This window comes from Meleagris gallopavo, chromosome 16, assembly GCF_905368555.1.
Source record: "Meleagris gallopavo chromosome 16, MGAL_WU_HG_1.1, whole genome shotgun sequence".
In the NCBI taxonomy this organism is placed as follows: domain Eukaryota; kingdom Metazoa; phylum Chordata; class Aves; order Galliformes; family Phasianidae; genus Meleagris; species Meleagris gallopavo.
Window position 1 is genome coordinate 9,122,185 of NC_139419.1, and position 22,707 is coordinate 9,144,891.

General features: G+C 38.1%; 1 long non-coding RNA gene across 4 annotated transcripts in view; it reads right to left on the minus strand.

The window, feature by feature from the left end:
- LOC146543251 (uncharacterized) overlaps window positions 1-22,691 on the minus strand; it is a 56,107-nt gene extending 33,416 nt beyond the window's left edge. The window contains exons 1-3 of one of the 4 annotated variants that reach the window (XR_014886814.1): window positions 22,382-22,691; window positions 20,116-20,252; window positions 14,036-14,130 (exon numbers count right to left, since the gene is read on the minus strand). This is a non-coding gene — a long non-coding RNA (uncharacterized LOC146543251). Of the gene's footprint in view, window positions 1-14,035; window positions 14,131-20,115 lie in introns of all 4 variants that reach the window. The other 3 variants (XR_014886812.1, XR_014886813.1, XR_014886811.1) reach the window with 3 other exon arrangements.
- Between the last annotated feature and the right edge of the window lie 16 nt (window positions 22,692-22,707).

Genomic DNA, 22,707 nt, shown 5'->3' on the forward strand with positions numbered 1-22,707 from the left:
AATGGACAGAGCAGAACACTCATTTAAAAGAAGATAAAAAAATGTATGAGCTTTCAGAAATACGTAGAAAGCTGGTAAATTTTTTAAACACACTATTCCCACTAGGTTTCCATGGAAGATTTTTATTACTACAAAACATAAAAATAAACATTTTAGTTATATTCTACCAAGGCTTCACTTAAGCCCTCTGTTAGGTCACCTTACAGATGTTACAGAGTCCTCTTATGGGTGATGCAAGGCCAGTGTGAAATCCAGAAAAGTCCAAAATCATGACCTGGGGGTTACGTTGAGGCTGCACTTGCACTTACTGTTTACTTTGATTTTCCCTGGGCCAAAATACATAATTCTTGTTTATGGTATATGTCAGTCTGGCATCCACAAATCACCCTGGATCTGGAAAACCCACCAAAGTAAATTTTCCATTTGATGTGGCTGCCTCTTGGGAATAAAAGCGAAGCCAAGTGATTGGGTTTCAAGAAGTTCCTTTCCAAAGCTAACTGGCTTTGCTGACTGTGGCAGAAGACTGCCCTGGAGGGGTCTACAGCAGGACCTAATTGAGACTGTGGCACCAAAACAAACCAGGTTCTCTACAATAGTGGTGGGAAGACATTGCCATTAGGATCTCTACCTCCGGTGTACTTTCAAAACTTTTTATTGCATAACCGAGGAAAAAAAAAAGGGCTTGTGATGCAACACCAATATTTTAATAATGACTCCCCTCAAATGTTCTATATTAGTGATGAAACTCAACTCTCAATGAAGCATGCTGGTAGAATGGGAAGAACTGCACCACCATGTTTTTGTGTAAACCATCACTTTCCACTAAATCAGTGATCAAGATCACAGAGTAAGATCAAACATTTTCACATTTATCAACAGCACACGTTTCCCTTCCCTCTATATGCTCTCAATGCACTTTGTATGTCACCTGAAGACCTGGACATTACTGATCCATCAGGGCCAGGAAACTCTCAAATATTCCTGCTGTTGCTTGTACTTGCCTAGAATCAGCAGATCAGCAGCTACAGAACTACTGACATCTTTGTGTGTCACATATTTGTAATAAATAAATTGGCTCACAAACTTGAAGATATCTGAATGCCTTTCCACTCCAAGGCTTCCAAAACTGCCTATGTTAATGGACTGCATTAGAATTGCTAATTTTAATTATTCTTTATATAGATGCATGTTGAAATACTGATCTCAGCCCGGTAAAAAACACTGTCCATTTTCTCCATTGATAACTTACCCCTGGGGGAATGTTCTGGAGCTACTATTGCCTTGATCAAAGTGGTGAAGAAGCAAGCCCCAAATTAGGTGGAACAAGCAAACAAAAATCATGTTGATGCACATGCAAGGCTGAACGTGAGTCTCATCACTTACGAAGAAGCATAAACCTATGAAGCATGAAGTAATCAGTCTCACTTTGCCTTCAAAGGAAGAACTCAAGTGCATTAGCACCTGGAGTTATCTCTGAGAAGCTTGTAATTCACACCGCATAACATTCTGAAATTCTGAGGATCAATATGCCATAAATTATCTACTCAAAAGATGCTGAGTAATGATAGATCTACAATCTCTAGAGCCTTTCATATAAATCTTTCCTTCAAATATCCTGTTGGCAGAGCTTTCTCCCCATGGTGGCTGCAATCAGCAGATGTAAGGAGGGCATATCTGCAACCTGATCTCAAGACAGGACCTTTCATGCTCCGTGGGTGGGCCTCAGCACTGTCTGTTTCTAACAAACTAGACAATACTAGATAAACAGTTCTAAACTGGAAACGTTGAGGCAGCTAAGTCAGAATGCCAAACAGTGCAAATCCTACGTAAGTCTAAATCCAGCAGTTGTGCCTTTTGCTTTCTGTCCTCTTGCCATTTCTAACTTTGGCTGACAGTGTTTCCTTTGGGAATCCAGAAGAAACACACAAATCCCAGCTGCAGTGATGCACTTCCTCTTGGTTAAACAGGCAAAGAGAACTAGACTCGCTTCCTTAAGACTGGTGAAAATCAAGATGTACTCTAGATTTCATTAGTTAATAGGTAGAGGAGTTACAGTAGAAATAAAAATCCACTCCATGGCTTTATTTATAACAAGACTCAGAATGTTAGAAGATATTCTTAGACATCAGGGAGACAAAACTTAACAGAGAGCAATAACAGCTCTCAGCCTGTGACTTGTAAGTTACAATTTGCTAAAAGCCACAGCATGTTTAAACTCATTTCTTTTTGAAATTCTCACAGAGGAAAAAACATTTACTATCTGTTTGAAGTGTGTAATTTAATTCTTGTCATCTCCCTCTCCCCCCCAATTGAATTTTCTATAGAATGGTATGCAAAATCCTACTTGCTTGGATCATATTAACTGCTGCTTTATTCAATGAATAATCTTACAAAATGTTTGGGATACTCAGTCGATATCAGCAATACCATGCTGATATTTGATCATGGCTCCACCCTACTTACCTGCTTCATTTTAAAAGGTAAACATGACCTGAGGAAAATAACTTGTTCTACATGGATTAATTCAAAGTATTTTGTCATTAGTTCTCCAAAGAAGAGTGAAACAAAAATGAAAGACATCCTAAGAGCCAGACTCATGTAAGATATAATTCTGGCCCAGATTTCAAGAGAAACAAATTTAAAAAGCCTTTCTACAACAAAGAGGTTATGCTTGGTTTCTGAACCATTATAGATTCAAGACACAAAAGGAGTAAAAATGTGTCTTGAAAACCCGGGATTGGCAGACTACACTAGGTGGCACTGCTACACATGGCTTAAGTTTCTTTATCGTGGGTTCAAATTAAGCTTCGTTTTTGAACAAACACCTATATTAAGTTTATAATGGAAGTGTTCTAAGGGAGGTTTGGCAAGTGGCAAGGAAGTTCTTTGCTCTTATGTAATTACAGGCAATTTCTGCTGTGAAGTTATTACCCAGAAACTGGCCAGTGGGAGTCTTGATAATGATGCTGTTCCCTCCTTCAGAATAGCTGTTTAAGTGCTGTTTAAGCCAGTCCTTCAAAAGGTACACACACAGCCTCATAAGCAAACATCACCTCTGTGGTCTACATGGGAGCCCAGTTGTTGGTGTTGACAGGGGAAAACTTGACCTGAATGACCTGGACACTACAAAAATACAGATGGCAGAATGCAGACAGTACTTCAGAAACTGTCTGGGTTAAGGAGACTAACAACAAAATAAGACATCTTTATGGCACAATCTAAATGATGAGTTAATTTAGAGGTCTACTTTTAACATTATTCAAAAGTTATTACTGCATTATTTGTTTTCTGCAGTTTATAACTAAGCAGACATTACTCATTTCAGTCTTTTGCCTACTGCTACCACCTAGCAGGACACTGAACAGTTACCAAAAAATAGGACAAAACAGTTGGCAAAGCGGATAGTTGCAAGCATATCAGTGTTGTTTATATTCATTCACAGCTCTGTGTAGTACACAGCAAGACACAAGGCTACATGTCTGTGATTTCACTCATCTATTCAATCTAATTCATTGATAACATTCAATGTAATCGGCTGAATACTTCTTGGCATCACAGTCTCATAGTGGGTGTGGGCTGCATAGCCACTCAAAAACAGGATGCTCACCTTTTTTTCTTTATAACAGTTAGGTAACAGGAACTCCAACCACCTTTTATTCTTAGAAAATCAGAAAGGGAGGTAGTCTGCTAGAACTATCTGCAGCCATCTGCACAGCAAAATAAAGTGCAGATCCAGAACTCTGACACTGACCTTTATTACTTCATCTTCTCCAGTTCTTCCTGAGTGAGAAGACACCGATACTAAAATGATCACAGCTTAAACCAGCGAGGCTTTATTTACAAACACAAGTCCTGACACTAGAGGCTGTTTAAATTTGTGCCATGTCATGATTTGCCACCAGAGTAAGCTTTCAGTGCTGAACATCAGTTTCAGCCCAAGATAAAATACGTGAAGCAGTTTCATGAAGAGAAGTAAAAAAGATGTGTCATCATGCCTTTTAGTCAACAGCTTGCTGTTCTCATACTGGACTGAAGAAACCACATTCAAATTCTCTCCAGCTTTACAATATCAGAAAGAACCAGTGACAAACCTTCTGCCTTTTTTAAGTAAATGCTGAGGTTCTAGAGATTATGAAGCCTCTAATTGTTTCTGCAAACTAAATACGAAGTCATGGATGTCATTAAAGAAAATTCAAACAAATAGCTAGAACCACATGTAAAAAGGAGAAGCAAGAGTAATGGCTTTATGTAATTTATTTTTTTGTGCCACATCTAGCAACATTACTACTCATTAAATCTCACAGAGTCTTTGCTGCTCAGAATCCTGTAATTCTATATTCTATATTAAATGGGACTGTACCTTGAGCTATGCTCACATCTTGTTAACTTGTCCACTCGGAGCTCACTGCATGTAAAGTTAAGGCATCACCACTTTGGCACATCCCTTCTCATTTCAGAGTAAATATCAGGTTCTATGCATCTAAAAACGCTACTCAGAGTTTAAGATGACAGGATTTTTTGGCAATCCTGCAACCCAGCACCTAACACTCTGGATTTCATGGGTGTACTGAATATCAGTAGGCTTTGACCTGAACAATTTTTAATACTAAACCTTCTTAGGAAGACTTTGTATTGAATTCTTTCCTCCTCTTCTCTATATGCACAAAGGCTTGATGAAGTTGGTTGTGGTTATCATTACACAACTTTTGATTGGCAGCCAATAGGTGTTCAAATGAAACAATTTAAGAGTGCCAATAAAACTCCTATTCCTGGTCACTGGAGAGGAGTAGAACTGCAAGGAGTCATCCAAAAGCAAGCAAGGCACACTGCTTTTTGGGGAGAAGAATGAGTTTATCTTGCAGAAGAATAGAGTTTCTGAATTTGGAATTGCTAATGGCCAAACTCATATTTCATTCTAAGGTTCGGGATTTTTAAACTAACATAGAAAACATGGAAACAGAAGAATTAATAAGTCAAGCATCTTCTCATAAGGCCAAGGAAGACTGCAAGGCTGGGATTAATTCTGTTTATGTGTCTATTGAAAGTTACACTTTTACCTTGTTGAGAACAGTCACATTTCTCTATGAAGAACCCCAGAAGAAAGATTTCTGTGACTTAAAGAAAAAGTGTAGTGCTTTATAGGATTCTCATTCATCTGTGGTAAATACCAGCATTTCTTTAGAATCTCCTTTGAAATCTTCTCCACATACAAACATTTTACAGTGCAGCAGAAGAATCTTGCTACCCAAATAACTTAGTGTCAAACATAAAATAATTTCTTTTTCTTTTGTTTAAAGCTATTTTTTCTCTATATAATCAAAATGCCAGTATCAGTATGTAAGGATACCTTTTTTCTTCCACAGTATTATATCCACCATCTTTTCCCAGAGAAAAAGAAAATAAACTACAAAACCAAAACCTTAATTTGTGAATTTCAGAGAGAGAACATAAAAACTTTTTCCTTCCTGTTCTGAATATAGTACAAGTATAGAACAAGAACGAAGATCTTGGCAACAAAGCATCTTCACCAAAATAAACTAAAGCACTAAAAGACAGTTTATAGTTGTCCCTTGCTCAAAGAGGGGCTAGCAGACATTGCTACACAAACACTAATTAGTGAGACTGCTGAAATTTAATTCAAATTTCATTATCAGAACAGGAAGCAACAAACTGAAAGCAGACATTCCTGCTAAAGTCAGCTTTTAATACTCCTTAGTTTTGATTTCATTTCAAGTGTGTGACTTTGTATTTATCCAGGGTAGAGGAAAAAATTCAGTGTCTTATGGAAAACTGCAAAATGGAAATGCTGAAATCTATAAAACAGCTCTTTGGCAGGTCCTCCAGACAGTGAGTCTAAAACTATTCCAACCAATTGCATCTTTATTGTAAAGAATCAAGCAGTCCTAAAATATCAAGCATGTGATGACCACGTGACTTCAATTAAGAGGAAAAACTGCAATAACTGTTACCTTTTTGAACTTGGAAACTAGCACTGTAAGAAAATGTTGGCATCTTCAAGGTTTGATCTGTGATGGTGTCCAAAAATACATAATTAAACTCTGAAGGCATTGTATTTAATTCCCTAAGATGATGCCAGGTGATTGCATACCAGTCTGTTGTCTATGCATCCATGCAGACACTGGAGAGATGCTGCAAAGTGTTGTTTTTTTTTTTTTTTAATGGATGACATGAGAGGAAACAGATGTCTATGATGGACTGCTCTAGAATGCCAAATGGTCTCAGAGGCTGAATGCTTAGGGGTAAGGTAAAACATGAATTAGGCCAACCAATCTGTTCAGGACAGAAACTCTGTCCTCATTCCATCCCTGTTTGACAACCAATGGCTGCCAAACACCAGGCACATGCTAGGGGTGGCAGTACAGGAATTTGAATCAGAGGAGTTGCCTATGCAGTACACAGTCTCAGTTGTGTCCTGGAGGATGTTTAATAGGTAAGAAATGAAACAAATTCAGTAGGACAGAGGAAGATCTGAAAGTCAGGAGACAACACTGCCAGCAGAACTGCAAACCAAGACCCAAGGGTAGCCACACTCACTGGTCAGAGGTACATGTAATGACAGCTCTCTCATTCAACCACTAAGAATTCTTCCTTGTTAAAAAATGCCAAGTGTGTATTTTGTTCCCACAAAATTATTTGAATTTTCACAAGTTAGTGTTTTCCCTCTGTACTTTATGTAAAGCAGTCATTTTAGGTAAAGCCATTAGCAAAATTCCCCAGAAGAGCTCATATTAATATACCACCACAGGTTCAAGCTCTGAAAGGCAGTAATGCATTCTTCAAGATATCAAAGAAACAAACTCCTGTAATTCTTTGTATTGTGTATAAAATTACATACTACTTACAAAAGTGTTTTATATATTTTCATCTACTGGAGGAACCCACATGGATGGCTTCCTCACATTCATGAAAAGCAAGACGACATAGCACTACGTGAGTAAGTTTTCACTTCAGAAAAGAGAAAGAAAAGCTATCTTTCCACGACAGAAGAAAGGAGAGAATGAGGGGAGGCAGGACACAAATAACCCAGAAATCACAAAAAAGACAACCTGTCCTCAACCCCATTAGCACAACAAACCATTTTCTAAAACTGGGAACCTGTTTGCATCAAAACTGCATTTGTTTATGAAACAGGAGTTTGTATTCCAGTATCTACTGGCACATGCAAATATTCAATTCAACAGTAAAACTATGGCAGCATTTTTGTACAGGGCTTGGTACTGAAAGATTGCTTTTCAGCTGGCTGTACTTCTGGTTGTGGGTCTGAAATAAGGTCCTCAAGGCAGAATGTCTCTCTGAGATTGTTTTTGTCACAAGCAAACACTACAAAAACCCCACTACCATTCTGGGTATGTAGAAAACAATAATACAGTAAGTTTACAAAGCAACATCTCTGTCTTTTGAAGGGTTGAGAGGGTTCCAGATTCTAAAGACATTACAGTTAGGCATTAGGAGAAAATAAAAACACAGCATTCCAATAATACAAACTCTTCTTTCTTCATTATGGATTTAATTATTCAGTATAGAACGATACAAGGGCAGATGGGGCTTCCTTCACCATAGGTGGTCTTCTTTGAGCACGACGTTAAAGCGCAGAGTTCCCTACCACCAGTTGGTAAAGGCAGGTTTCTCAGCAAAGATAAACAACTCAGCACAAGGCAGCTCAGCTCCCATGCAGCCACACCTTGCACCTGGCAGAGCTGCAGGCACTATCAAAGCAGGCATAAAATAACCCACACCAGAAAGCCTGTTTCTCACCTGTCAGGCTGGTTTTAGGCGCACATAAAGGAGGAAGGTGAGGAAACAGCTCTCCAGCACCAGCACTTCAATGAGTTCACTCAGTCCCCACATTTAGAATCTATGTTTTCACAACACAAGTGATTCAACATTTTGAGATTTAGTTTATTATTCTGTGCCTTGACTTACAGCACATACTTGCAATAACCTTCCTCGAACAATGCTACAAGAAGTTCAGAGTGCTTAACCTGTGCCAAACAAAAGGAAAGAGAAGGAGACTGCAACAGACAGCCACAGAAAAACTGGAAAATAAACTTAATCTGGAAGTGCAGCGTAGGAAAAAAAGAAATAGTCCAAAGAGTAACAACCAATATTTTGAATAAAGATGAGAGCTTGCTGTAGTTCCAGATTAGATGGCAGATCAAATGAAAAGATGCATATCCCCAAGGCTCCTCCCCTGTGATATTTCCACAAGTTCTGATGCCAGTTCTAACCTCTTGAAGCAGTCACTGAGTACTGTCTATCAGCCATAGCAATCTATAAGTGATTGTGAATATTCTGGAACAACAGACAACATGTTTATTGGCAGTTGCTTACTTTAGAACTTTTGTTTTGCTACAAGCGAAAGCTTTAATCTCAATTGCCAAACACTGAAAGGGCAAGGCAGATGAGAAGGCCTTGCATCACAGGAAAAAGGCTTTTATCTTCCACAAATGTGACAGTCAAAAGTTTGAAAAGCTTTTTTAAAAAAAGCACCAATATAATCTTTCTAATACTAAAAAAACTTTAAATCTCAGAAATGAAGAGATTTTGGGATCACAAGCTAAGCACTCTAAACTGTGCAAGTTAACATAGCATCAAGTAATCTTCTGTGTTCTTGCAGTGGCTATTATAATAAATTTTTAACATATTCTTAGATTACATTTTGGGATTACAGAATAAAATATCCAAATGCTACATCTTTGCTTTCTGTCTCCTGTGAAGAACATTGCAGAAATAAGCACATTATAGGAATGGCTGAAGCCTCAGCATGGCTTATATACACAAGGGGATGAAACATTGTACAGTACTGGCTGACAATATACAACAGATTCCATATGTGATTCTGAAGTGGTTGGAAAAAGTGAATCATCTTGTACAGAATGTGACGCGCAACTGAGGGCATTTAAAACACACACAAACATGGACTGAAAACATCGCAACAGCCCTCACTCATAGATGGACTCTTATTTGTGGAAGGAAAATGCTTTCTTTAAAGCACGTTTTTCTCAGTATTGTACTTTTTGTCTTACTGGGGTGTCTGAAGTCGTTGTTACCAGGTATAAGTAACAATTAGCAAATGCACATTGCTGCCATACACCAGCATGCTTTGGGCTGAAGATGCTAAACTGGCACTGTACAGTATTTTGTGGTTTGCAAAAAGAGATGTAAGAGCTCTTGCTGTGCATGCTTTGATTAAATGAGAGCCTGAAGCAAGCATTAAGGTCAGCTAACTCCAAAGATGAAGCTGATTTTCAAAGTGCTGATAGCAGTCCTAGCAAATCTTCTTGTTTATAGTAAAGCCTCGCTGGAGAAAATGAGTAGTGTTATATACCTCAATGGACTCACTGTCTCCTTTCGTTCCTATTTCAGGGCTGCAGGTTCCTTTTCACCCTTTGTTTACCCTAAGGCAGCTGCCAGAGCCAGCTCAGCACCTGGTCCTGCAGGCAAGGTGGGGCGGCGCTTGAGTTGTCCACTGAGGCAGTTTAAGGGCATTTATCTGGGCTGAATTTCAGCAGCTGTTATCAGCACTTTGCTGTACAGACAAACTGAGGAAAGCATTCACTATGGCGGCAGCAAGGTTGTACACAATTAAAACAGGAATAGTGAGAAGAAAATAAATAGGCTTACAATGAAAGGACGGTAAGCTGCTTGATATGGTTCACTCAGACTCAAAGCACTCAAGGACTCCAAATCTTCTTGAACTCTAGTACAGTCTTCCCAACGCACTGGGAAGAGCAGAATTAGTTTTAGTCACATTTGGGAAACAAGCTAGTTTGAAGATGGCTAGATCATGTAAGTAAAGATAATATATGAAGAAGAAACTTAATGCAGCTCAAGGATCATTCATATTCATGCCCTTCTAGGGCGTAAGTAGAAAGCTGCTCTTACCGGGTTGAGTAGAACCTGTTCAAATTAGAGGCAGAATACCAGGTACATTTAAACCTAAATAGATGTAAAAAAATAAAAAAGTCATACTTCAATACTAGAAGGGCAGCACTAGCTTTGTCCTAAACCACATTCACAGAATTTGAATAAAAGGTAGTCATGTGGCTAACAAAATGGGACATGAGTAAAGTGGAAGAGAAATAACTTTTGGGATGATAATTGGAGGTACTTCTATGCAACAGCAGCTTCCTGAGCAGGACAAGTAGTGCAGCATCAGACAGATGCTCATTAGCTCTGATGCAGAGCCCAATGGGAGGAACTAACACACAAAAAGTCTTCATTCAATTTGTTTTGTGTTCAAAGCAGACAATGCTTGTTACAACAGAGAAATGCACCTAGAAACAGAAGTTTGCATGCTGGGAGTCAATGCCACATTTTCTTAAGATGTGGTAAAGAGTTCCCCAGGGGCTTCTGCAATGACATCCTGAACTGAATGAAGAATCCAAAGACAAAGAACATCAATGGATGAGAGTAAAGGGAAAACTCAGATGAGAACACAGTGGATGAATGACTCAACCCAAGAGACTCTACATATTCTTTCAGGAACAATTTAGAAATCCCATACAGCTTTTGAAATGCTTGAGCAATTTAAAAGCTAATAATAGAATCTTGCTACATCCCACCAAATCCACAACCATTTGCACCTACAAAGCGTTGTTAGGTCTGTATTTTCACAACTAAGGCTGTTTTGATCTGCTGACTACAATGGCTTCCACATACCAAAAAGGCCTATAAGGACAAGACCTTTACCTTCCAGCACCTTCTGCAGAGCAGCACTTCAGCTGAGACTAGAGCAGTCCTGCAAGGTTGTAGGAGAATAGAGAAACAGGCTAAATTGTCCTGCTTGTGCAGAGGAAATAAAACAGTGACCAAGAACATATAGAAAGAGCTTATACCTTTTGATCAAATAGAAGGGTAGAAAGGCAAAGAATCCCTTCCTTCCTTCTTTCCAGCTAGAGACTCAACCAAATAGCAACAGTGAATTTTTTGGTTAACCAGTTTGTCTGAGTATGAATAGTTCTAAAATAAGTATTACAAAATAGGCAGAACTTTGAAAATAACAGAACCACTTTGTCTTTGGAATGGGAAGAAGTTTGGCCTTTCAGAGGTTAAATAAATAGTGGTAATAAGTGTAGTATAACTGATTGCATGTTAGCAGCATTGTTAAAATCAGGCATTTTACTCTGATATTTAAACATTTTAAATTTTGATATTTATTGCACTATTACTGACCAGACTGAATGCCATTATAGTCTGATTTTCTAGCAGTACTCTTCTGTTCAATCTGTGTATGCAAACTGGCCTTATGTTCTTGAAGGAGATGGATAGTGTGAGATGTCTCATTTACTAGCCAACATCTTCATCATAAGGGCAAAAAGTGGAAATTACTAAAACAAAACAAACAAACTAAAAAAAACCACCAAAACAAAAACAAACAGAAAAACAACAAAAACCAAAAAACCCCCCAACCAGACTATTTCATGCCACACTTTATTATTTATTCCCTGTACTGTCTAATCTCTTCCAACATCTGCTCAACAATGCAGTCTGTCTGACAGTAACTGGCAGACACAAAAGCAGACTGGGCATTACACAGCCTTGTAATCTAGGGGGAAGTTCTGTCCTGTCATCTGTTCTTGGGACACTTCTCTCTGTATCCCTCTCTCTCTGTATCATGTATTAAACATGATGAGGTGCTCCTGAGATTCTGTTCCTATGAGCAACTTCTATTGACTGAATTATGGAAGACTGGTAGTACTCAGTGTAGATCTACACTATCTGTATCTTTAATGAAGACGTTGTATACATGTATATATAGTGCTTATATGTGTCTGTATTGTTCAGGGATTGTGGTTTATCACAGTTCTTTACAAACCATCACTCTGGAAAAAAGAAAGAATGTGACAGGAAGAGGAGAGGAAAATCTGTAGTACAGTAGCTGCACCAGCTAAATAATTCAAGAGATTCTGGAACAGACCTGTCAGCGGTCAGGGGTTACTGTGGAAGTGCACTGCAAGCAATTTAAACTTACTTAACAAAGATTTGTACATGTTTCTTTACAAAAGGCATTCTTACTTTTACACTGAGATGATGTCTCATACTATGATACTATGAGTGGCGAGAGATCTTGTGCATTCAGTGACTTCATAAATCATTAATGTACTGAAAAATGTTTGCTAAGCAGTAAATCTCTTCAATGAGGGATTACTGTTATCAACCAAAGGTTGAACATGACAGTCTCTAAAGAATTTTAACACCCTTCCTGTGAATTTAAACTGCAGATTGCAGACTGCTTCACTGTTTGCTCTTCAAACAAAATGGGCAGATGGATAGTTAGCAGTCACAAACAATTGAGGCATGTGAAGTAAAATTACTGAATGATGTTTAGGATCATGCTGTTGGTTAACGTAAGTTTATTAAAGCATAGAGGAAAAGGTTTTTCAATGTTTTTCAACAAAAACATCTGATATTTATGAGCTCTGCTTAACTCATTGCACTTGTTCACATTGAATCTTGTGAGGTACAGGGAGTAAAGACAGTTCCATGCCAGATTATCAAACAGGTTATTTTTTCTCTGTAAACTTATCAATAGAGCATGTTGGAAAAATAACTTACAGTAGTACATAAATACCTTCATAGTAGTTACTAATAAATGGCATCACTGATCTAAAACTTCCAAAGCTAATTCCGAAAAATGATTAGTGCATCAATTCACTACAAGCACCGCTATACTTGCCAAAAACACCCAGACATTTTTTTGTGACTTCCATGTTCAACAGCTGTCCAAAGGCTTGCACGTGAAAGTGTGAAAACTGTGCTGTTTTAGACACACCTTACCTAGTGTATCAGGTGAAAACAAAGTGCTGCTACTAAATGAAATAACCACATGTACTGCATAAACTATGAAGTCAGAGAGGAAAATGAGAAGGTAGTTTTACAGATAGAGTTACCAAGCACTGTAGGAGATAATTTACTGTCTTTGACTTTCTATCTTAGCACATCCACATTCACTTGCTCATAAAAAACTACAGTGCATCACAGTTTCCTGCCACACAGACAAGCATGTGAGCATTATTAATCTCTTTCCAGTTCTTTGAAAAAATGCTGAGACTGTAAATAAAGGATGAAACCTTTTTTTCCCTACTTTATACTGTTTATATCTCCCTTGACATTAGGTCAACAGCAGTGTACCAAGTTACCTTCTGATGTCCATTCTTAGTTGAGACTGTTCTTATGCCTCAACTTCCCCCTTCCTTTGTGCTGTTCAAATCTTGATCCACTCTCAAAATCTTCAGATGTTACACTTGCATTTCCTGAATTATACTTTTGCTCACCATGCTTGTACACGGACAAAATAGATGCAATCAAAATGTGTAAACTTTAATAAAACAGAAATATTATCTCACCATGATAAATTGACAAATTCAACTAAAAAAGACTGAGCCAAACAGATCTTATGTAACATTATTATAGCACTCTCATAACATATAGTCCTGTGCCACAGGGAACAATTTTCAAGAGTATACTATGACATACATAAAGAAACACTGAGCTTCAGATTATGAATTTATACATAACTGGGAGGAAGATCATCTTATTGCTGTTGTGCAATTGAAGGCAATAATTTCTTCATGCCTAAGACATATGGTAGGTTATACAAAAACAGAAACTATCATATATCCTGAATGGTTTATAGTGGATATTATTCTCTTCACATAAGATTTCCAGAACATAGGTCCTTCAGCTTCACAGATCTAAATTCCTAGAGTAACCTCTGCACATGTGAACACACTGAAGTAGAAACAGCAGGAAATGTTGGCAAATACTATTCACATTCTATGAATGGCTGCCATTTTTAGAATTTTCAGCTTCCTGATATCTGTAATGATTCACTTATCTGCATCTAAACCCTGACTAAATAGAGAACTAATGAAATAAATATGTCCTTTGATCCTGAAAAATAGACACTGACAGGAAACCTTGTGGCAACCTCACTAGCAGATACGCTCTGGTGAACTGCATAGTAAAGTGTCATGCAGCTCACCTTTGCAGGTGTTGCAGTGCTACTCACCAGGCACAGCTGCTGTGGCACCATGTTCTCATCTGGCTTCCCTGATTCTCTCTTCTTCTTTCACATTTCATTGTGCCGGACATTTTGCATATATCCTACAAAAAAGCATTTGTTTAAGCTGGTGAGAAATAGAGTAACAGGAATTCTAGTAACTGCCTACAAGTCTTTAAAATAGATTTATGAAGACATCAGAGCCAAACTCTCCTTCATACTGCTAAACAGCATAGCAAAGGCAATGACAATGACAACAAATGGAAGCACTGAGGATTCAGATTGGATATTAGGAAAACCTGATTTATCAGAAGGGTAATACAGCACTGTCATGGGCCAAGAGAGAGGCAGTGGGATTTCCACCCTCGGAGGATTTATGTAACTAGACAGTCTTACCTCTGTCTTCCAACCAACATTTTTCTGACTCTATCATTCTTCAGATGTAAGTAAATCTCAGATCACCATGAAAATTAAATGTGCTACTGTAAGAACTGTATTATTTCCATCTCAATGGAAATAATTATAACCACTGTCTTCAAATGTTCACAGAATTCATCACAGATAGGCTGGTAAAGCTTCGTAAGAAAACTGGATGGCAGGTAGGTGCAAAGTCCAGTTCATAGGTAAGAAGTGATGTGATCAACAAAGCTTTATAAAAAGAGTAAATCTAACAAAATCTAACAAAGTATTGAGCCAAGAGAATAGTTCACCTCAAAAAAAAAAAAAAAAAAAAAAAGAGTGCCCTTTTACCAAGCTTTTAAGTTTCAGAACAGGTTCAAGAAATGACCTTGACCCATTTGGTAACTCTACAGGCTAAGCACATCCAGTGAGCTACAAAACCCATGTGGAGATGTTAACTCCTGTTATTCCTTTCCTGAAGAAATAATTAGGATTTTATCTGCTATTAATTATATCCACAAAGGAGCTTTGTCCAGGAACAAAATTGAGATACAGAGTCTCTCCATTACTGAAAGAGGAAGAACTGCAAGGCTAGATGTTATTGAGAATACACTTTTCTACACAGAGGATTGTAAATACTGCCCTACGTGATGTTTTAACCACAGAGAAAAGAAAACAACACAGTCTAGATGGAATTCTTAAAAGGAAGAGAGCTGTAGCTGTTGTGGTTTTCAGAAAGCAGCCCAGCCTGGGCACTCTGGCCACATCTTGTTCAATCTGAGCAGCCCACATGCAGCCAGCAAGACATATGTTTCCTTGCAATTGCCAGGAATGCAAGGCAATACTAGACAAGTCTAGACTGATCTTGGGATAAATGCAAGAAGTAAAGCAGTGGATCCAACAGTGAGGTGGATGACATTTACCTGGCAAGGAAACAGTTGCAAGTGTTCAAGTCCTAGAATGGGGTGGGTGGGAAGGAGGGAGGGAAGAAGAAACAGCTTTCCCAGAAGTGCTTTTGGTTCCAGAGAAGAATTCACTTCCAGAGAAGAATTCACGTCCCATCAGGGAGAAATTCAGCTTAGCTGAATTTGCTCTCATCTCTGTTAGATAAATATTCCCCCTTTCTCAACACAAGTATGTGCAGATCAAATTGAAAATCTGGGTCCTGAACACAGCTACTGTACAAGTCATCTAGATTAATCTTACTCAACATTTTCTGTTTCTGCTAAATACACCAGATTATGCCCTGCACTGTCACTCTCCCCTTTTTTTTCAGGCAATACTCTGATGTCCCTTCAGTTACCACTTATTTGCACAAACCCCACACTTTTGCTTATCTTACTTCCTGATCATCATAATGATACTACCTCTTATAAATTAAAGTTTTATGGCTTTTACTTAAAATTTACAGTGCTACTCCTGCCTTCAACAAAGTCCTGCTCCTTGATCTAAATCCTGCTGCCGTCCCATTCACTCCCAATGACTGCTATTCAGACTGCCCAGCTAATTGAACACCCATCATGAAAGGTAGATGTCAGCTGTAGGCCGATGGCCAGTCTGGAGGAACACAATTAGATTTCCCTTTGAATTACATGTATGTATTTCCTTCCAGTGGAAACGGAGTGAGTCAGAGGAAAAGAGGAGGAGGGCTTCTGCACAGTCACTTCTTCAAGCAATGCAGGCAGACCTTTTCCAATTAGTACTTTCCTCCTCAGCTTCAAACCTTTTTCCATTAGTCTATTTAAATTAATCACTATCTCCTGCCCATACCTTTTATGTGAAACTGATTTGTACAGCTTGCTCCTGCACTGTAACATTTGCTACCTTCCCAAAGTTTATTTAAAATTATGCATATATATGCAGAATGCGTATATAGGCCTCAGTTATTACAATACAGCTTCGCCTGCTGTATTGGGGGAATTATTATTATTTTCTTTTTTTCTGTTTGCACCGTTATGATAGCATCTTAGCATTGACAAATACCTAAGTTTAAAACACAGAAGTCAACTCACAATCCATTTTAAAATTGGCTTAAGAAATGACAGCTTTTAAAAATGAATTTGGGCCTTCTTTTATATGACAAACATATTTTCTTCTTTTTTTATTGGATATGAGGGTAAAAGGCTTTCTCATATTCCTATGATTGTCTTTGAGAAAACATTAAATGCCTTGAGACTCCTAATAATGTTGCAAGAGTTACAACACACTGCTGTCTCCCGATACCCTTATGCACTGTTTATGTAGTAGAAATTAAAATGTAAAATTTGCAAGATTTGTTAATACCTTTAATTTATGCTGTTTATTAGAGTTGCCTGTAGCTCACTAAAAACTATAGCTATTATTAATGGCAGGGCTCATGCTGTGTCCATTTAGTATTAATTCTTGCAATCACTATGAAAATAAATTCCTCTCTGTGAAAAGTGTTAAAAGCACACAGGTTCAAATCCTGCCTATGGCAACATCCAATTAAGACAATGAGATTTAGAAATGTGTATCTGAGGTCAGAGTCTGTTTCATTGCTGAATACTCACACAAGGAGTTAAGGGCTTATTACACTAACTTCAGTGAGTTGAAACCTGTAGAGGCTGTTTTCTCCCTTCTCTGTAATGCCTTTATTTTGAGATTTAACAAAGTGGTCATTAAAATACTGAAACTTACATCAGACTTAAGTAGGGACAATATTCTGATGGAGACATGCTATAATAATAAACAAGAATAATGAATTTCCGCATGGACTCTGTGGTGTGTGTTAGTCCTCAGACAACATATTAATCCAAAAATTCTTTTCAGATGATCAGGTTCCTGGACTGGAATTTTGTTGTTCAGATATTTGGAAATGTGCATATGTATGTGTGCACCAATTTATAGGGGGAGCAGTATGTCTGCACAGCAGACTTGCCATAGAAGTGAGAAAGCTGCAGGAATGCTGTAGTTTGCTGCATGGGCCTGTCAGCAGAACTATCTTGGAGGCAAGTCAGAGTCTAAAGCTGTGTATTTACAGGTATGTTTTAGCAAGCAAATTCATATAGAAAGATAGCATTGCCATGAGTGGAGCTGTTTGTCACATCTTTTGCTATGAACGGATTAAATCTCCTCATGTGTCTGGACATTACTAAGAAATGAGAATGCTAAGTACGTTATTTCACTTTACAGTTCAGATGAAGAAATAATTTATTCATTTCTTACATTCTAAACATTTCATATTACTTGACATGTGCTGAGAATAATCAGTTCTTTTCAGGAGCAAACAGGCATGTTTTCTAGTTCACTTTTAATGACTTCTGAGTGGTTCAAGACTTGTGTTGTTTTGGGTGACAAGGTCAGTAACCAACTGACGAAATATATCCTTTATCTAAGCAGTACAAGTGGCTACTTTTCAAAATAGTTTTTTATTGTGGATACTTTGACCTTGTTTTGAATTTTGTTTGCCCAATCACATCCTAGTCGTACCATTAACCACACATTTCTACAGATTTCAAACAATGGCAAGTTTTCTCTGGCCAAGTTCTTATTACCTCTCTTGTTAATAACAAAATCTAGGCTACAGTTTTCATCTCTCTAGCACAGTGACTGGTTAGAAGTTGTTTTCTTCTGCATTTGATTTGTAAAGCTAATATGTTTAGACGGTTGGGTTGCTATTGTGATTGTTTTGGCAGGATTGAAAGCAATGTACAGATTTATTTGTAACGTATGAAGTCCTTGACGTGCTGTACTGTACTTCAGAGACTCCACAATTTATTTTTTGTTGCGGCTTGTCTTTAGTCCTTGCCAATTTCTTTCTTTTCCTTTTCCAAACAAAGCTAGGGCTGACAAATCCTAATGTTACAGAATTTTAATAGCTAGATCCAATTACTGAGCTCATTTTTTAATTTACCATTGTCCTTACAACTTTAGACCCAGAAGGGCTCTGCGAATGGGCTCAAGAAAGGTGACGCTGTAGCCAACAGCTATACAAACCAAGATGTCCTCCAGCCTTAAAGGCTCCTGGAATCAGTGCTTTTGTCACCATTATCCATAACCATTTTCTGAAATACTGCTTTCAAAATGTTCTTTTAATGAAATCACATGGCTTTGTCTGATCCAGTAATAACATTTCCAGGGGCCGCAACAGTTTGCTTTGGCTAGTTTTTGTCAGAATTTTTATTGGTTTCCTTAAAGTAATTACAATGTTAATACAAAAAGAGCATTTTTCAAGAGAACACACAAGAGTGGGGATGAAAAGGAAGGGTGAGCTTTTCCTTTTCATTTAAATCCTCTTGACTGATTTGCAGGTTCTGCAGATCAGCTTGGGAAACAAAAGGAAACTTGGAATTAATAAATACCATATATGTTTGCTGTATTAACAATGGAACAGAGCTCTGTAATACGTTGTGCTGTTTATGTCCAAGACTTCCAGTCTTTTCAGTGAAACCTTGTTGTAGCTACCTGAAGGCTTTCATTTATTTTCTGGCTTTTTTTTTTTTTTTTTTTTTAATGGAGGGACTCGAACATCATTTGGTCCAGAGGGTAACAGCAAAATAAGTGGTAGTTGGAGGAAGTGTATTAATTAATATGAAGGAGGGGAATAAGAATTTTTTTTCACACTTCTCAAGATTTCCTGTTTTCTTCCAACAGCCCTGTTCTAAACTCAGCAAGCCTAAACATGGACTTCAGCTCTCAAGAAGTCAGAGATTGCTGGGAAGCTGCAGCTCTTACTTAATCTCATTATGATCCTTTAAGAGGGTGGTGAAAACATTCCCAAGGCTGAAGTAGGTAGGAGTATGTGTTTACCAAGGACACACCAAGGATTGTAAAGGTGTGAGACCCTTTTTACAGGTATACCAGTCCTCTAAGGGACGAAAGTGAAAAGCCTCCTTGCTCTTACAGTGTTGAAGGAGAAGAGATGAGGGCTGAGCTAAGAGAACCCAGGTGTGCCTCAGGGGGTAGTAATGGGCTAATGAAATAAGCATGATGATGTTCTGTGTCTGGGAGCTCACTCTCTATGGCCTTTTAAGAACGATGAGAGAGGATAAGTTTGTTTTCTTATTTTCTCATTGTTTTGCCCATTTCTTCCTTCACAGAGTTGCCCAATGATAGAAGTGTTATACAGCATATTTCCAAAGGAGGAAGAAATTATTCCTCTGGATTTTGAGCATTAGAAGAATGTGATTTTGCTCCAAAAAACAAAATAAAAGATTTTACAGTAAATCAACTGGTATTTCTATCTCTATTTCTTACACTGCGTGCATCATGTGATAAGGTGTGGATACTTCCCAAGTAAACAATTTAGGTATCTCAGTTCCAGACTACCAAACTTTCCAATGCTGTGCAATTATGGCGATGACTCACATTACATTTGAACTCTCCAGGCCCTATTTTACAAAATTTTCTGTAAAGATTTTTACTGTAAATAAAGAAAAACAACAGAGGTGTTTCAGTATTTCTGCAAAGCTTTTATGCTTGTCAGAACTTACATGAAGAAAAGGTAACCAGCAATGACTAAAGATGCACCATAGAAGGCTCTGTGAATGGCAGCACTATGTAGTGCAGGCAACATTTACTGTTCCATAAGTCCTAGACAAAGAATTGCAGAGGACTGTTGTGTTTTGTTTGTTTGTTTGTTTGTTTGTTTGTTTTTTAAGTGGACACATTTGTAGATCAATCTTTCAGATACCTAAAGCTGCATGGTACTTTTTTCCATATTACTGTACCTGAAATACACATGAGGTTTCTTCTGTCGGTGCTCTTTTAAGAACGTTTTCAAGTTCATTCTGCAGCTCCCCCAACTAGTGCCTTGTCATGTGAAAAACAGAAGTAGTACGTTCATTCTCAAACACTTTTATTTTTCCTGCAAGGAATTAATGACTCGGAGGTAATTCATCATCTGCTCTGTTGCGAAACAGAAACAAAGAGAAAACTAGCAACCTATACTCTAATTTTGAGATAATTACTCTGAAAAAAGGAAAAAAGGAAAAATTGCAATGAAATGCTTATTCTCTCACTCACTGATATACAACAAGAACCACAAAAATAAATCGGATGTAGCTATGTATGCAAATAAATAAATAAAGATAAAAATAAAATTATTACTATTCCATTTCTTTCTTTATCTTAGAAATTAATGAAAGTATCACTTATGTCACAGTCTCATTTTATCTATCTGCAATCATCTACTAGCTTTTTCACATCAAAATTTCAACATTCAGTACATAAATATTTACCAGTAAGGCCAATGTTTTACTCTGAATTTACGTTATATAGACTCTCTTGGTCATGATGACCTGCACTTCAAGACCCTGTTCCAAAAGCTTCTCAATTATAAAAGTGAACTATATACACTGGGAAAAAGACTTATCTCAAAATACGGGTAAATTGTGTCCGCTGTGATGGTACAGCAGCTGGTAGTGAGAAGTGGGAGAGATACACCTGCTCATTTACAAATCCCATCTAGTTTTAAAGATGCAGTCTAGGATATGACAAGACAAGCAGGAAGAACTGACATGGAATGATTGTCTTGTGCTTGCTCAGTATGAATTCTACTGTAAGTTTTTTTGTTTTTTTCCCCCAGAAGTGTATCTTTCTATGTAAGCTAGCCAAGGGAGAAGGAGGCCTTCCACTTTTTCCTCCATAGTACCATCCTTCATGCAAAGGAGCCAAGAGTCAGAAAAAAGGTCAACAGCATTTTTTGGACACTCAGCATCAACTAAAAAAAGAACTCAACGCTCATCAATCCAACATTAAGCCTGAAGAATAAAACTTGGATAATTTGTTTCCAGTTAAAGCCTGAAGTGTTCTGGCACTGTGTTGATATTGCTTTAAAAATATTTATTCTTAGCTTCTAGCTAAGAATGAAATATGGATGACAACTATACAACAATTAAAAACACAAGTTAGAGAAATTAAGGAAGAAGAAGAACTAAGACTATTTTTACCACTAAATATTGCTGTTTTCTTATAGGAACAATATTATACACTTAACAGCAGGCAGTGCTTTTAATGCAAACATGATGAAGTAGAATAGTCAGTTTTCCTCTTTTTACTCACTTAAGTTGTAAGAAACATCATCTTTTGTTTAAAAATCAAGTATTTTAGTTAATATCACAATTCCACTGGCAGACATGAGGGGAATATTTGGAATGATTGCAGCTCTAATGCTTTGGTCAGGTGCTTGCGCTCCCAGTGCTCAGCCTGACGTATTTCCTTCCCAAAATCCCTGGGCATATGCAAGCAGGGCCACATCTTCCACTGACACTCCCAAGTTTCTCCCTTTGCTCCTTCAGAGCTATGAGCATCCCTCTTATAACCATTTGGTGTTGCAAATCTTGTCTTACCTACAAGGCAAATTGGAAGAACAAAATGAAGCAGTCACTAGAGCACTTTGCCAATCTCTCCTACCCAGAACTTGAAATTTATGTGCTAGTACAAATCCAGAGTTTTACAGGTGGGACTCTTTATGACACTGGATGGTCAGATTTGTGATTCTGAAGTGATTTATGAACAATTTTTTTTTTTTTAGGTTTGTAGTTGTAACAGAGTTAAAGCTAATTTCAGACTGAAAATGACACACCCGGAGGGATTTCTATGTCAGAGAATGTTGTCATCTCAGTTGAATTGCCGATAGTGTTTGAAGCTGATGGAATTTAGACTGCTGAAGCAAACTTTTCACCACATTGCTGTTATTCTGCTTTTTAGCAGGACACGAGCTTGCTGACAGCAGTGCATGGCTACCAGTGCTGCCCTTCAGAGGGACTGAAATGCAGGTCGTGCTGTTAGCTTTTTGTTAGGCACTAACAGGGCTTTGCTCTGCAGAACAGCAGCTGTTTGTGCAAAGACTTTAAGAGCCAACCTTAAGCAGTGGTAAGAACTATTTTGCTCAGCACACGAGACCTCTTAGCCCTCTTAGCCCCTAGAGGCTCTAAAAAATCTGCAAGGCAACCAACAGTTGTCTTCTTTGTGAGTGAAAGTAGCATTGCCTACCTGTGAGTAGTCATTATTTGGTCTGTTCTGTCATGTAATTTGTGAAAGGCTGGGAACAGACACGGGTCAGGACCGACTCATTAGCGGTGATGGCACTGACCAGATCTCCTCAGAGCTCGTGAGTGTACGGTCACCAACGGGATGCGCGGAGATGGCTTCCTAAACCCTGCCTCAGCTCTTCTTATTCAAGTTTTTTTTTTTTTTTTTTTTTTTTTTTTTCCGTGAATGAAAAAAGACAAGATTTTTGCGGGCTCCCCTTCAGCGGAGCTACGGTCTCCACGAAGGAGGCTCTGCCTCAATACGGCTTTCTCTCCAGAGCCGCTGCC